Consider the following 10,000-nt stretch of genomic DNA (forward strand, 5'->3'; position numbering starts at 1 on the left):
GAATGAGACGCCCCGGGAGTGCGGGGCGACAGCCGTAACGGCCGCCCATCTTCCCTTAGTCCGTGCAAGACGAACTTTCACTTTCATTGCGCCTTTAGGTTTAGTCATGTCCCAATGACTCGCGCACATGCTAGACTCCTTGGTCCGTGTTTCAAGACGGGTCCTGAAAGTACCCAAAGCTATAGCGTCGCAGATCGGCGTTTCAACCGAGTCTGTCCGAGAACTCATTGGCGAACAGCCATTCGTAGACAGAACCGACACCAGGTGCGATTACCGTCATAAACGAACGCGCTTGCCAATGGTCGGACGCTAACTGTGTAGCGGCCCGGCGCCATATGCATACCTTCGAGCGAGTCGACCGGGAAACACCGCGGGTTCGTCCGAAACGGCGAACCGTTCGAACGGGCTCCACCGCGGGCCTTAGATCGACACCCAAAGGATCGCGACGTCCTACTGGGGGAGAAGTGCACGCGTTCGACTTCGGTTCGCATAAACAAAAGGCGCGAACGACGCGTACGCCGTTCGTCGCACGATCATTTAGCGCCGCTATCGAGTCACGCTGAATCTCCCCTTTCGACCTTTCGGGTTTCTCAGGTTTACCCCTGAACGGTTTCACGTACTATTGAACTCTCTCTTCAAAGTTCTTTTCAACTTTCCCTCACGGTACTTGTTCGCTATCGGTCTCGTGGTCATATTTAGCCTTAGATGGAGTTTACCACCCACTTAGGGCTGCACTCTCAAGCAACCCGACTCTGAGGAGAGATCCTCCCGTTATCGGCAACGGTCACTACGGGCCTGGCACCCTCTATGGGCTGTGGCCCCGTTCAAGATGGACTTGGACGCGTCGCACAATCTCGGGATGACGGATCCTCCCTAACACCACATTTCCCGGCGTCCGGTTTCGGCCGCGGGATTCAGTGCTGGGCTTTTTCCTGTTCGCTCGCCGCTACTAAGGAAATCCTAGTTAGTTTCTTTTCCTCCGCTTAATAATATGCTTAAATTCAGCGGGTAGTCTCACCTGCTCTGAGGTCGCAAATATAAATTTGCCTTTATTTTGTCAGACGATAATTACACGTATTCCGTTTATATGGCTGCCTCCAAACAATTTCAAACATCGATCTGACGTCGTTGCGAGAATGTTGTTGTTGTTAATTATAGTGCATAAAATATGCATATAAACAACTTTAACGTCTCGGACACGACGATCGCTTCGTTCGAAATTTAAGCGTTGTGGCTGCTTTTTAATATCGGACGTGCTACGTCTAAACCAACTTGTACCAACAAACTAATAAGAATGTCAGCCGCTATTGCGTTTTAGGATGCCGCGTTATTTTTTATATTGTTTTTATTGTTGTCTACGTTGCATAATATTTTATTATGACAACCGACAATCAATTAACAATTATAGTAACGCGTCATATTTGCACCCAACACGCTCCGACGTAATTGTCTACACAACATTGTGCGCTGTGTTTAAGACAAAAACCGAGCAGTCTTTGAAATTGACACGACCCTCAGCCAGGAGTGGTCCGGGAACAGTATATCCGAGGACCGCAATGTGCGTTCGAAATGTCGATGTTCATGTGTCCTGCAGTTCACAAGTTGACGCGCAATTAGCTGCGTTCTTCATCGACCCACGAGCCAAGTGATCCACCGTTCAGGGTAATCTTTTCAAACAAATTTAAAATATTATTACATAACGCACCGTTCCACATCGAAATCGTTTCATCATCACACAACAACAAAAATAACTACTTAAGGTTATTACAATTGTGATGTATATGTGAGAAACGGACCAATCGAAAGAAACGTTCGGCGTTATATTTTATAATATTTTATTTAATTAAAGTGGCATTTGTTTCTACTTATCGAAAAGAGTATGCAGTTATAGTTTAAGTTTACATAAAGAATAACCCGATGATATTAACGTTTTATAAATACGTATATATATCTATTAGGTTTTTTTTCTCTATCAACTTTGTCTATAAAACTCTGCTCCTTTTGCGATAAGCATTATGTATATTTATTAAATAGAAAATATGTCGAAAAACCAGACGTTTTCTTCAAACAAACGCCACAGCTACAAACTTAATCACAACAATATTTACCAAACAATACAATTGTAGGGTGTTTTGTGTGATACGTCGTTTGGTGGGCATTCTAAGAACGTCCGTCGACATAAAAACGAATCAAAAGAAAAGCACAGGCAGTGCAAAACGTTCCTTCGTCAGTCGGGCGTATATCATTTAAAACCCACAGAATCTAAAAAAGTTAATAAACTTTTTTATTTAGATTCCTACGGTTCGTCGCGTCGTTAAAGTAAATTATTACTTCGACGCATGCGGAACCCAGGTACCCGAAAACCGTAAGCCTAAGCGTTTTTTTCCAAACATCACTCACTATCGATAAAGTAAATTGATTTTATGTATTTATAAATGTGCGTTTGTATGTATAGTAGTATAGTAGTAGTATATTTTGTTATTGGTTGTTTCGAGCTTTTTATTGTTATAAAACGTTTTTGTAGTCTTGTACATAAAGTACAGACGAATAGACAGCCCCTTTTATTTATTAATAAACTCCAACCATTTACAAATTAAATTACAACTACAACATCTCTTTTACACATTAATTATACACCATCTTTATTTTCTTTTTTCCGAAGCGAATACGATGAAGAAAATACGCAAAGACTGGCTTACAAAACCGTAAGCCTAAGCGTTTATTTTTCAAACATCACTCACCATCGGTTAAGTAAAATGATGGTATGTATAAATGTGTATTTGTATGTACAGTAGCGTATTAATTTTGTTGTTGGTTGTTTCGAGTTTATTTATTATTATGGTTTGTATGTATAAAGTTTTAGTCTTGTACATAAAGTACAGACGAATAGACAGCCCCTTTTATTTATTAATAAACTCCAACCATTTACAAATTAAATTACAACTACAACATCTCTTTTACACATTAATTATACACCATCTTTATTTTCTTTTTTCCGAAGCGAATACGATGAAGAAAATACGCAAAGACTGGCTTACAAAACCGTAAGCCTAAGCGTTTATTTTTCAAACATCACTCACCATCGGTTAAGTAAAATGATGGTATGTATAAATGTGTATTTGTATGTACAGTAGCGTATTAATTTTGTTGTTGGTTGTTTCGAGTTTATTTATTATTATGGTTTGTATGTATAAAGTTTTAGTCTTGTACATAAAGTACAGACGAATAGACAGCCCCTTTTATTTATTAATAAACTCCAACCATTTACAAATTAAATTACAACTACAACATCTCTTTTACACATTAATTATACACCATCTTTATTTTCTTTTTTCCGAAGCGAATACGATGAAGAAAATACGCAAAGACTGGCTTACAAAACCGTAAGCCTAAGCGTTTATTTTTCAAACATCACTCACCATCGGTTAAGTAAAATGATGGTATGTATAAATGTGTATTTGTATGTACAGTAGCGTATTAATTTTGTTGTTGGTTGTTTCGAGTTCATTTATTATTATGGTTTGTATGTATAAAGTTTTAGTCGTGTACATAAAGTACGATCGTATTGGCAGACACCATTATTATTCATTCATTCATTCTTGTTTGTTATTATAAATAACTCCAACCATATACAAATACTACAACAACAACATCTCTTGCACATTAATTATACACCACCACTGTGTATTAGTACTTTTTTTCGAAGCGAATACGATGATGGAAATACGCTAAGACCGGCACTGCGAAAGCAATAATAAAACGTTAGCACATAACCATCTTTCGACAATATTGATTCGTGTTAATGTTCGAAAAAATTCTTTGAAAACGTCGTTTACGGCACGTTTACAATCGATTTATAAAATAAATCGAAAAACGTAACAACAGATCCGCTTAATGCAAGACGACCCGTTGTTGCTTTTCCGTTCGACGCATAATAAAGAATTTTGTATGAGAATTGATCATCATACGAATAGTGTATGTATGTGTGTTTTTTGTTGATCAGCACAGACAAAATGTGTGTGTATGTGTGACAACTAAACAACAACATTAACACGTTAATGATCCTTCCGCAGGTTCACCTACGGAAACCTTGTTACGACTTTTACTTCCTCTAAATGATCAAGTTTGGTCATCTTCCCAGCAACATCGGCAACGTCGAAACGCCACCGCGCACCGGTCCGAAGACCTCACTAAATCATTCAATCGGTAGTAGCGACGGGCGGTGTGTACAAAGGGCAGGGACGTAATCAACGCGAGCTTATGACTCGCGCTTACTGGGAATTCCTCGTTCATGGGGAACAATTGCAAGCCCCAATCCCTAGCACGAAGGAGGTTCAGCGGGTTACCCGGACCGCTCGGTCAGGGAGGACACGCTGATTCCTTCAGTGTAGCGCGCGTGCGGCCCAGAACATCTAAGGGCATCACAGACCTGTTATTGCTCAATCTCGTGCGGCTAGAAGCCGCCTGTCCCTCTAAGAAGAATTGTTTGTACGCCGACAGTAAAAACCGCACATAGAGACCGGGCGAACCCGGCTCCAGCCGGCATTTGGGATGTCGAAATACGCCTATTTAGCAGGCTAGAGTCTCGTTCGTTATCGGAATTAACCAGACAAATCGCTCCACCAACTAAGAACGGCCATGCACCACCACCCACCGAATCAAGAAAGAGCTCTCAATCTGTCAATCCTTCCGGTGTCCGGGCCTGGTGAGGTTTCCCGTGTTGAGTCAAATTAAGCCGCAGGCTCCACTCCTGGTGGTGCCCTTCCGTCAATTCCTTTAAGTTTCAGCTTTGCAACCATACTTCCCCCGGAACCCAAAAGCTTTGGTTTCCCGGAAGCTGCCCGCCGAGTCATCGGAGGAACGTCGGCGGATCGCTAGCTGGCATCGTTTATGGTTAGAACTAGGGCGGTATCTGATCGCCTTCGAACCTCTAACTTTCGTTCTTGATCAATGAAAGCGTTTTTGGCAAATGCTTTCGCTTCTGTCCGTCTTGCGACGATCCAAGAATTTCACCTCTAACGTCGCAATACGAATGCCCCCATCCGTTCCTATTAATCATTACCTCGGGGTTCCGAAAACCAACAAAATAGAACCGAGGTCCTATTCCATTATTCCATGCACACAGTATTCAGGCGAAGTTTTAGCCTGCTTTAAGCACTCTAATTTGTTCAAAGTAAACGTGCCGGCCCACCTCGACACTCAATGAAGAGCACCGCGGCGGGATTGAGTTGGGCCGCCCTCTCGAGCTAAGCCCACCGGCAGGACGTCCCGCGAAACGCCAGTTAACACCGCGAACGATGAACCGGCGGCGCGGGACACAAATTCGACTACGAGCTTTTTAACCGCAACAACTTTAATATACGCTATTGGAGCTGGAATTACCGCGGCTGCTGGCACCAGACTTGCCCTCCAATTGATCCTCGTTAAAGGGTTTAGAGTGTACTCATTCCGATTACGGGGCCTCGGATGAGTCCCGTATCGTTATTTTTCGTCACTACCTCCCCGTGCCGGGAGTGGGTAATTTGCGCGCCTGCTGCCTTCCTTGGATGTGGTAGCCGTTTCTCAGGCTCCCTCTCCGGAATCGAACCCTGATTCCCCGTTACCCGTTACAACCATGGTAGGCGCAGAACCTACCATCGACAGTTGATAAGGCAGACATTTGAAAGATGCGTCGCCGGTGCGAGACCGTGCGATCAGCGTAAAGTTATTCAGATTCACCAAGTTGTACGATGACGGCGAAACCGCCACCGATTGGTTTTGATCTAATAAAAGCGCTCCTTCCGTCTCCGGTCGGAGCTCTGTTTGCATGTATTAGCTCTAGAATTACCACAGTTATCCAAGTAAATGTAGGTACGATCTAAGGAACCATAACTGATTTAATGAGCCTTTCGCGGTTTCACCTTAATTTGGCTTGTACTGAGACATGCATGGCTTAATCTTTGAGACAAGCATATGACTACTGGCAGGATCAACCAGGGAACTGTGTTTTTGTGTTTTTTGAGACAGACGAGAGAATAAAATACTCATCATCATCGTTTATAAAGATGAAGAATATGCGCGTTTGTGCGAAACAATCTAACATATAAGAAAGTAACGCCACGCTGTTTCTTCTTTTCTTCGTACGATATAGAGATAAATGTATCGTCATCATCGTCGTCGTAGTCGTTAAACACCACAACACATATATCGGTCAATAAAGGCATAATAATAATATTTATAATATTATTTTTTACCTTTGCCGATTTAAAAGTTCAAACATTCTCTTCACTCTTCGCAAGATTGAATGCGACGTGAATTTATGAAATTCTTTCGAATCCATAAACGTTACGAATATTATATAAATATTCTCGCTCGGATATTAGAGAGTTGACGCATTTATTATTTTTGTTTGTTTAAATCACAAACATTTGTTAGTTCAACAAAGTTTGATTGCATAAGGACCGCCAACGTAAGAGAATACGTTTTGCCGCATCCGCAATCTCGCTGTGGGGAACTGGGCGAGCCACAAAATCACAAAATAAAGCAATCTCGCAAGCAAAGCCCTATTCGAATTCGATAGCGGAAATGTGCGATAAACGTCGATAAATTGGAAGCAAATGCAGAACGTATACATAATCGGTCGTTTTGTCGTCGTCATTTATGATAAACTTCGACTAAACCGTTACACCGTTCATATCGCCTCACTCAACGCATCGACACACACCACTACCATATGTATACCAGCGCGACACCGATCGAGGCAGCCGCTCGGTATTGGATGTGCGCACCGCTCCACTGACATAGCTCCACAGGCGACGTCTACCGAAGCGCACAGCTCTATAACTATAAGGCATACACACAAAAGGGAGAAAATATTTTAAATATTGATAATATTAAAAAGTCATATTTTATATTTAAACCATTATAAAATTTAATTATAAAAACGTTTGTTTTAAAAAAAATAATTAATTAATAAAAACAAAATTATTTTAAGCGCCGTACTTCGTAAACGTCGTACTTCGTTCGTCGTATGTGCAAAGTCAAATGAATGCTGTAGTTAGTCGCAGTTGGAACGTCTGAATGTCGTACAACGTAACAATAATTTTGAGTGCCCTAATGTGTAGACGTCGTACTTCGCGAACGTCGCACTTCGGAAACGACGTACTTCGTGAACGTCGCACTTCGTAAACGACGTACTTCGTAAACGTCGCACTTCGTAAACGACGTACTTCGTGAACGTCGTACTTCGTAAAGGTTATGCAATATTAATACACATTTGGTGTATTGCAAGTTGCATTTTAATAAATATTATGCATTTTTATGTTTTAATTTAATATCTAGGCCAAAATACTATGTTTATTTAATTGTTAAATGTGTACGTTTATTTATAGATACGTAATTTACATAAAAATTTGTTTTTTTTTTATTATATGCAAACTACAAATAAAACATTTAATATTTTCAAACGTCGTACTTCGTGTAAGTTATGCAATATTGATACAAATTTAGTGTATTGCGGGTCGCAATAATATTAATTTATATTTGAACGTAGTACTTCGTGAAGGTTATGCAACATCAGTACACATTAAGTGTATTGCAGGTTGCATTATTATTAATTTATGTTTTCTCACTTTTTACCTTCATATAAAAAAAAAATTTAATATTTTTGGACGTCGTACTTCGTAACAGTTATGCAATATTGATGCACATCTGTTGTGCTGCGGGTTGCATTTTATAAATTTAATGTATTCTTATGATTTACTTTAATGTCTAGGCAAAAAAACACTTTTGATTAGTTGCTGAATGTTTACATTTATTTACAGATACGTAATTTGCAAAAAAATTTGCTGTTTTTTTATTATATACAACACAAATAAAATTCTTTAATATTCTTGAACGTCGTACTTCGTGTAGGTTATGCAATATTGATACAAATTTAGTGTATTGCGGGTCACAATAATATTAATTTATATTTGAACGTAGTACTTCGTGAAGGTTATGCAAGATCAGTACATATTAAGTGTATTGCAGGTTGCATTATTATTAATTTATGTTTTCTCACTTTTAACCTCAATATAAAAAAAAATTAATATTTTTGGACGTCGTACTTCGTGAAGGTTATGCAATATTAATGCACATCTAGTGTGCTGCGGGTTGCATTTTATAAATTTAATGTATTTTTTTGTTTTACTTTAATATCTAGGCAAAAAAAACAATTTTGATTAGTTGCTAAATGTTTACATTTATTTACAGATACGTAATTTGCAAAAAAATTTGCTGTTTTTTCATTATATACAACACAAATAAAATTCTTTAGTATTCTTGAACGTCGTACTTCGTGTAGGTTATGCAATTTTAATACATAATTAGTGTATTGTGGGTTGCATTATTATTATTTATTGTTTACGTTTTACTTCATCACTTTGTGAACGTCGTACTTCGTTTGTACTATGAACGCTGCATTTCGTCGCAGTCGGCAGCACGTGCGAATAAACGTCGTACAAGAAAATCACGATTTTGAGTGCCGTACTTCGCAAACGTCGTACTTCGTCTATACTATGTACAAAGTCAAGTGAACGCTAAACCTCGTCGCAGTCGACAGCGCGTGCAAATAAACGTCGTACAAGAAAATCACGATTTTGAGTGCCGTACTTCGCTAACGTCGTACTTCGTCTGTACTATGTACAAAGTCAAATGAACGCTAAACTTCGTCGCAGTCGACAGCAAGTGCAAATAAACGTCGTACAAGAAAATCATGATTTTGAGTGCCGTACTTCGCAAACGTCGTACTTCGTTTGTACTATGTACAAAGTCAAATGAACGCTAAACTTCGTCGCAGTCGACAGCAAGTGCAAATAAACGTCGTACAAGAAAATCATGATTTTGAGTGCCGTACTTCGCAAACGTCGTACTTCGTCTGTACTATGTACAAAGTCAATTGAACGCTGTACTTCGTCGCAGTCGGAAGCAACTGCAAATAAACGTCTTACAAGAAAATCATGATTTTGAGTGCCGTACTTCGCAAACGTCGTACTTCGTCTGTACTATGTACAAAGTCAATTGAACGCTGTACTTCGTCGCAGTCGGAAGCAACTGCAAATAAACGTCTTACAAGAAAATCATGATTTTGAGTGCCGTACTTCGCAAACGTCGTACTTCGTCTGTACTATGTACAAAGTCAATTGAACGCTGTACTTCGTCGCAGTCGGAAGCAACTGCAAATAAACGTCTTACAAGAAAATCATGATTTTGAGTGCCGTACTTCGCAAACGTCGTACTTCGTCTGTACTATGCACAAAGTCAATTGAACGCTGTACTCCGTCGCAGTCGGCAGCACGTGCAAATAAACGTCGTACAAGAAAATCACGATTTTGAGTGCCGTACTTCGAAAACGTCGTACTTCGTCTGTACTATGTACAAAGTCAAATGAACGCTTAACTTCGTCGCAGTCGACAGCACGTGCAAATAAGCGTCGTACATGAAAATCACGATTTTGAGTGCCGTACTTCGCAAACGTCGTACTTCGTCTGTACTATGTACAAAGTCAATTGAACGCTGTACTCCGTCGCAGTCGGCAGGACGTGCAAATAAACGTCGTACATGAAAATCACGATTTTGAGTGCCGTACTTCGCAAACGTCGTACTTCGTCTGTACTATGTACAAAGTCAAATGAACGCTGCATTTCGTCGCAGTCAGAAACAAAGCAAACGTCGTGCAATGAAACAATAATTTTGAGTGCTGCATTTGTGAGCGCCGTACTTCGTTTGTTACTTTATGGTCACATGAACGTCGTATTTCATCACACAGAGCACCATACTTAATGCACTTAAATGAACGTTGTACTTCGTACAAGTTAGGCAATATTAATACACATTTGGTGTATTGCGGGTTGCATTATTAATTTACAAAAATAGCTATGATTTTATATAAAACTAAAAATAATTCATAATATTTAAACGTCGTACTTCGTAACAGTAATACAATATTTAAACAAATGTAGTACTTCTTGAATATAGGCAA

At 39.9% G+C, this 10,000-nt stretch overlaps 2 non-coding genes and 1 pseudogene across 2 annotated transcripts; all 3 read right to left on the reverse strand.

The window, feature by feature from the left end:
• Positions 1-1,032, reverse strand: part of LOC135267537 (large subunit ribosomal RNA) — a 10,809-nt pseudogene extending 9,777 nt beyond the window's left edge.
• Positions 1,033-1,508: 476 nt separating this feature from the next.
• LOC135267523 (5.8S ribosomal RNA) lies at positions 1,509-1,665 on the reverse strand. The gene has a single exon (XR_010335941.1). It is a non-coding gene; the product is annotated as a 5.8S ribosomal RNA (ribosomal RNA).
• Positions 1,666-4,056: 2,391 nt separating this feature from the next.
• On the reverse strand, positions 4,057-5,979 carry LOC135267525 (small subunit ribosomal RNA). Its single transcript, XR_010335943.1, has one exon. It is a non-coding gene; the product is annotated as a small subunit ribosomal RNA (ribosomal RNA).
• Between the last annotated feature and the right edge of the window lie 4,021 nt (positions 5,980-10,000).

This window comes from Tribolium castaneum, unplaced genomic scaffold (assembly GCF_031307605.1).
Source record: "Tribolium castaneum strain GA2 unplaced genomic scaffold, icTriCast1.1 ptg000049l, whole genome shotgun sequence".
NCBI lineage: Eukaryota > Metazoa > Arthropoda > Insecta > Coleoptera > Tenebrionidae > Tribolium > Tribolium castaneum.